General features: G+C 36.0%; 1 protein-coding gene across 1 annotated transcript in view; it reads left to right on the top strand.

The window, feature by feature from the left end:
• Positions 1 to 7,500, top strand: part of SLC24A3 (solute carrier family 24 member 3) — a 2,031,466-nt gene that overhangs the window by 1,288,715 nt on the left and 735,251 nt on the right. The window lies entirely within an intron of this gene.

Genomic DNA, 7,500 nt, shown 5'->3' with positions numbered 1-7,500 from the left:
ATCTCAGACTGCAGCCAGAATCAGGCTGCAAACAATTAAAGTCAGTACTATGTGTACAGGGATGGTAACATTGCAATTGTGGTACAATACCTTTGAGGTTTTGGAACAAAGAAATAAACACCCAAGTTAAACATTTTGTTAGCTGTATGAATAATTTATTTATTTTTATTTATTTATTTATTTTATTTTACATTTGTTAACCGGGAAAGTCCGACTGGATACATATCCATTTTCAGTGGAAGCCCGGAGAGAAAAGCTCCAATATTATCAAAAACATTTAGTAAAAAAAAACATGTAAGAATAGATGTTAAATAGAAATAATAGTGTAGGTAATAAGATGTTTAAAATATAGGAATGTATTATTTAATATAGATAAAAATATAGGTAACAAGATGTTTAAAAATATAGAAATAGAGCTGTTACAAGGTTTAGATAACAAATTGGGGGGGGGAGCATATTGAAAAGAGTTCTGAAAGTTAGTAATGGGTCAGAGATGGAAGACAGTTATAGGTTACTAAAAGGTATGATAGAAAGGAAAATTCTTTGAAGAATAGAAGTCAGAGAGGACTTTCTATTGGTAGGGGTAAGACTAAGCGATAGCAAAATTCAGATAGAAAGCAGGGGGGAAAGGAGTAGAAGGGTATAAGGAAGGGTTTGTTTAGTGGAGGAGATTGTTGAGGGAGGAGTTGGTATACGCTTCAGTGAAGTAGGAAAAAAAGTTGGTTATTTTGTTTATGGTTAGTTTTAGTTTTGAAGGGCTTAATTAGTTAGTTACTGTGTTTTTGGGTTAGTTTGGGTTTTGAAGGGAGTGTAAATATTGTTACTTTATGATAATAGAGAGCACCACATTGCTTTAATGGAATTTGACATAAATATAGGCAATTATGGTTGTAAGGATGCTTAAAAATGTTTGGATGACAAGCAACATTTTAGAAAAATTAATGTTTTTTCCTTCAAGTTTTGTGATGACATTCTTATTTTAATTTTACTTTTCACAACGGACATTACAATGGAAAGTTAAAACAATACATATATAAATAAATAAGTAAGCATATGTTGCTTGTCCTTAGTTTGTAAGTCAGGGCACTAGAGATAGCATTGTGAATTAGGCACAGTTCATAAGCTGTATATTTTTGAAATGTTTTGTCATTTTGTTCAACACCTTTTGCCACTAGGCCTTCCCCCTTCAGATCATATCAAAGATTTTTAAGTATATAGGAGTAGTGCAGTGGTATGGCTGCCACCTCCAGTCACTTAGGTTTTTAGTTCAGTTTTAAGCAGTGGTGTGCTCTTTGGAGAGTCTGCACATCCTCGTGATCCTGGTCCGTACTATTCCCAAATACATCCTGTAGATGCATTAGTGATTGTGTGTGTGTGTGTGTGTGTGTGTGTGTGTGTGTGTGTGTGTGTGTGTGTGTGTGTGTGTGTGTGTAAGCATTTGCATGTATGTATGTGTGTCCCATTACAAATAAGCTTTTGCACCATGTATTTCCTCAGGAATAAAATTCCTACTTCAGCAACATTTATAATATTCATTAATTTTCTGATTACACATTTAATCTAATTAAGGGTTGTGGAGAAGCCAAAGCCTATTCCAACACTTAGTGGTTACAAGAAGCAAAAGCTCATCTGTCATCTCACACACACACACACACACACACACACACACACACACACACACACACACACACACACACACACACACACACACAATTATAATAGAAAGTATTACTTCTTTTATTATGCTAGCTCCTTTATTCAAGAAGATGTTGATTTGTCTTCTCTTAAACTCCTTCTTGATGTACTTCTTCCTTAGAAAGTTGATCTAATATGCATGAATAGTATTAGACTTGTTTTCTGAAAGTCAGCAAAAGGACATCTGTTTAAGTGCCAGCATTGTCCACATGTGGCTCCTTGTGGTATATCGTACCAGATACTCTTTCCAAGAGCTAGTAGACATGAATGTGAGATACTCGGATAATATTCAATAAATATTTAAAGAGTAAGTGAGACCCTATTTGCTCAAAACTACCTTTGACCATCTCAGTGGTCAGAAAAGTTTGAAGTGCCTGCAGCCTGAGAAGATTGTCCTGAAAGACCAATGATCTAAAACACAATCTGCCTAGGAAGGAGGGCATTTACCTGTATAATGGCATTCAACTACTTAACCCACATGGCTTGATATGAAACACACCATTCTGAACCACATGCTGTAAAAACTGATGATTTCCTGTGGTACTGGTAAGAAATAAGGAGAAGGAGGCTATATGTAAAGCAGTCCCGAGGCAGCTGTAAGTATGACTCCATACCTCATTAAATATTCTTATGTTAACATTAATGCATTAATTGATCATGCTATAATATAATCAGGACTGACAGAATAAAGAAAAAGAGTGGTGGTGTTGTCGTTATTTGGCTCAACCCTGTAGCGGTTATGTGCTAGCTGTATACTATCGCACAATTTGGCAATACTGAGCTCCTCATTACATTCCTCAAACTTAGTAAATACAAAAGCCTCTGCATAATTGCTGTCTACATCCCTATTAGAGAAAATACCACCACTACCGAAGAGACCTTATTTTGGGTATCAACTACCATATTCCTCAAAACTTTTTCTTGGTGAAATAAATATTAACTGCCAACATTTCACTACCAAATCTCCCCCAAAACACTAGAAACCTTTGTGGATTTCCTTATCTCATTAATAAACCTGCAAGATATTATAAAGAAAGGTATACAGCTTCTATATTAGATTGGATACTTGTTTGCACCTGTAGCAATTTTTCTTCCCCAGGGCCATTTCTAGATAGCATCTCTGATCTTTGTTCAACATTTGTCAACAGACTAAACACACATGTACCTAAGTTTCATAGCTACAACATGCTATACAACCTATCAAGTTTTAATCCGATTTTGCATATACATTACAAAGTTATAATTGGTCCATTCTGAAAACACTCCTACTTACTGATGCCATTGTAAAATTCAGTACTGTGTTTCTCAGCAAACTTAATAAAGAAGAGCCAATCTTGCTACACTGCAAAACAAATCAAAGAGCCCATGCACAGTAGGGACAAGGCATGGAAAACTTGGTCTCAACACAAAACACACCAAAACCTCCAAGACTACAAATACCTTTGTAACCTTACCAAAACCAAAATTAGAGGCAACAAAAAAATGACACTATACCATACGCCACAATACCCATCAAAGCAATCCAAACCTTTTCTTGGTATACATTAAGCAAACAAAAAAAAAACAAAAACATTTGTTATCCCCTGCGAAAAAAGACCAAACTAATCCATGACCTAATAGCACCCTGTCAGAGATTGCATCAAAATTCATATTTCATTGATACTATAACTACTCTAACAAAATAATTCATCCACTAACTCAGATACCTGTCAGTAAGCAAACCACCACTCTGCCACCCTCACACTGCAAGCTATAACAACCTACTCTATATAAAACAGCTACAAAAACTAAAGCCCACTCTTATTGCTCTAGACTACCTTCCCACAGAGTATCTGAAATTAGCTGCAGATTCTATAGCCTACTCTGAGACCAAATTAATAAACAGATCCACCAGTGAGTCCTCTGCCCTGTCCCTTTAGGAAAAAAAATCATACATTCTCCTTCTACATAAGGGTGGAAACCACTGATTTCTCAAACTTTAGGCCAATGGCAATAATGTCTCCTTTATCCAAAGTCCCACAGAACATTTCTCCAACACCTCCTTGACCCAAATATTCTCATTCCTACTCAGCATAGCTTTTGCTCTGGAGACAGAACTATCACTGCTCTTCTCAACTTTGTCAACTTTACTAACCAAACAGAAAACAATGGTAGCCTGATTTCTGCCTTATGTCTCAACTTATCCCAAACTACTTCAAAAGCTATCTTCTCTCAGTCTCATACTCTCATCTCTATAATGGTTCAGCAGCTACCTGTCAGATGAATAGTCTGTCAAATAGCAAAGTGCCCACTCAGATTTCCTACCAGTCCCTGTTGGGGTCCCCCAAGGAACTATTCTGGGTCATCTGCCTTTTAATATTTTCATTAACAACCTCCATACTGGATCCAAACATTCCTCTTTAATCCAAAATGCCAACAACTTGATCTCATATGTTTTGCCCAAACTCTGTCCCATCATCAGCATATAGCCCAGCAATCTTTTACCTCCATTGAAATTTGCTTAATAACTCTGAGCTCCTAATAAATCCAAAGAAAACAGAGCTACTCCAATCTGGACAGGGTTGCCTTCACTTTTACCAGTCTAAATAACACAAAAATTGAAATCTTTTTGCACACAAAACTATCAGGAGTCATTATAGATAACAACTTGAAATTCAGCTTGCACATACATCAGACCATCAAAAAGACCCACCAGAGTCTTGGGATACTGTATAGAAATAAAAACTCACTCACAAGCTACTCCATAACAACAACAACAACAACAACAATAATAAAACTTAGCACCTGCCTTCGTCTTACCATCCCTACTCTATGGCTGTACAATCTTTATAAATCTAAGGCCATTCTTACAGATAAACTATAACAATGATATAATAAAGTGGCAAGGTTTGCAACAAGTCTGCTTTATAGGTCATACCACTGTATTGCCCTAAAACAACTAAATTGGCTTTTCTTGCCTCATTATCTCATCTACTCTCAGCTAGTCAGATCCCACAATGTAATACATAATCCACATGAATACTCACTGCTGACAGGACTCATTCAGCATTATGCACAATCAAGACAATTATGTTTACAAGCCAAACTACTTATTAAAGTTCAGAAGACCAGTAACTCAGCAAGATGACCAATACCCAGCTTAAATCACTGAAACATGTACCGCAATCCTACTGTTGCTGGGGTTGACTAATAACCTCCTCCCCTTAAAACCTGATCTTAAGAAATACCTATCAGATTACTGCCTTTGCTTTTGTTCAATCACTGGGTACCCTGTCACAACTTAACTTTCATTTTTGACCGATGCGTATTAAGTAAATTGATATAAACGTTTTTGACTATTGAGATTCTAATGAGCTATCTGTAAATATTATAAATATCCCTACCCAGTCTCCAATTTCTCTGTACTAGGCTACTTGTACTCAAGAATTCAACAACTTTTGTTCCTCACTATTTCCTACTTGCTTAACCTAAAAAAAGTTTCCTTTTCCTGTCAGTCATCTACTACTTCCTTTGCACCCTTAATTTCCTTTCTCTCTCTCTTTCTCTCTGTTTGGATTTCTGCTTCTCCTCAGGTCGTCTCTATCACTAGCAGAAGTAAAAGAGGTAGTATTACTAGGATCTATTCTCTACCACTTTTTCCATGTAAGTACAGTATGTAATCATTATTTAATCTTCTGTTTCCTCCCTTCTGTACTGTACTACACCCTCCCAAACCTCCATCCCTACCAACATGTAATACAATCTACTAATGAATTTAACTGTTATTGTGTAGTCTCTCTCCACCTGAACAGTTTTTGACACTTCTATCCATTACTAAAATTTGTAAATGATTATTTTTGGTTATGATTATTATTTGCCAAATATTTAGTGTATTGATTCTATACCATGTTTGTACTTATATAACCATTGTAACTGAGCAATTAATGATATTCATTATGAATTCATGTTGTATTTGTAGCTTTTTTTTACCTGGTCAGCTTGTTGTTGTGAGCAAATGCTAACAAATAAATAAATGATGTCCTGGTCAGCATAGCACAAGAACAGGAATTTGTATCACATATTGTCTCTGACAGCATCTCCCCATGTTCACTGAAACTTTAACTGTGATCATTGTAGAACCATTTTCAAATGATCTTTTGGAAGGACATTTTGGGCTTATAGACTCCTTGATATGATAAAACAAATGACAGAGGTAAGGAACGTGCATAGCAAAATACTGCCATTCTTACTGTTACACAGTTTTTGTTTTGGTGAAGGCAGGCAGGGACATGCCACTGTGATATTGTCAGTGATGTCTTTCCACAAATGTGTCAAATTAAGATACACAAACCAGAGAAGGCAGATATAGTAAAACATTGGCAATACTTATATTAATAAAGATCTTAAGGCCACTGTTTAGCTTCTTCAGAAAGAAAAGTCTACTCCCATTATGTCCATGTGTGTTCCCTCCTCTATACTGAACTTCATTTTGGCACTAAGAGCACTTAATGGATTGTTAATCCACAAAAAACGAAACAAACTGCTACAAAGCTTGCCACCGCTCACACCACGAACCTAGTGGGAAGATCAATCCACAAACTTAATCCAATGATGTGAATCAAAAACGCTGAACACCAATAAATGAAATGTCTTTATTAAGCCAAACAACTCTGTTAGCTTTTCGTCAGCGCTCTGCACCAACTTCTTCAGAATTCTGGACTTTTTCCATCATTTCAACACACACATACTGGCTAAGACTGTACTATACTAAGTGTAGAGGAAGAATGTAAATTAAACCAGTAGTGTAAGGGTTGCTAGGCCCACAACAAGTCATAGCAATATATATGATCTGATATGCATCTTGGATTTTTTCCAAACTTTTAATTCAGTGATGGCCTGAAAAAAATCAAGGGAAAAGAACAAAATTCAGTCTTATTTTCTCTTTCAAGGAAAACATGAGTTTTGTTCAAAGCTGATAGAACTGTACTTCCCAATAAAGTGAGAAGGCAATGCTTGCAAGGACATATTAATCCTATCTCGGACTAGTGCCTGTCTATCTGTCCATCTGTCCCAGCAAAAGATAGTTCCTGTGCATGCCCTCTTGCATTATGAAAATCAATGCACCAATGACCACACGCATTCATTATATAGCTGTGGGTTACAGTCATATGTGCAGACATCAAGGTTATGCAATAATGCCTTTCTAGCTTGCCAATATACAAAACACTTGTTCCCATAAGTATCCAGTTCTTAAAAATATCTAAACTAGCACTTGCTTTAATGTAATTTGGGAATCTATTCCATGCATCAGCTGCTTTTTCAGAGAACCAATTAGTACACCTCTCATTCCCACATAATCTTCTATATATGATGTCTAATGATTCTCTACTAATTTTGATAATCCCAAACACTCCGAGAAGCAGTTGTGTCTATATGCCCTATATACCCGAATAACGCCTCCTCTTAAATGTCTGTATAAGACACTGTATAAGTTCAGATATTTTAATCTTTCACAATAACGTAAATGTTCACATCTATTGATGCCCTTGGTATATTTCTCCTGTACTCTTTCCAATTTACTCATGTTTGTTTCCATATTGTTATTTCATACTCAAGTTTGGGTCTAATGTAAGTAACAAACAATGATTTAAGCATTTCTAATTTCCTAACCTTTAGAAATCTTTTAATGCAACTTATATTTCTATAGCTATCATTAACCAATTGGGTGCTATGATTAGGAAAAACTCAAAGCTGTATCTACCCATATACCCAGGTCCTTAAATAAATCTAAAGTTCCAATCACCATGTGCTGTATTAAATATTCAC

Source organism: Protopterus annectens, chromosome 1.part2 (assembly GCF_019279795.1).
Source record: "Protopterus annectens isolate FY-2018-M chromosome 1.part2, PAN1.0, whole genome shotgun sequence".
In the NCBI taxonomy this organism is placed as follows: Eukaryota; Metazoa; Chordata; order Ceratodontiformes; family Protopteridae; genus Protopterus; species Protopterus annectens.
This window is presented reverse-complemented; position numbering and strand designations above follow the sequence as displayed.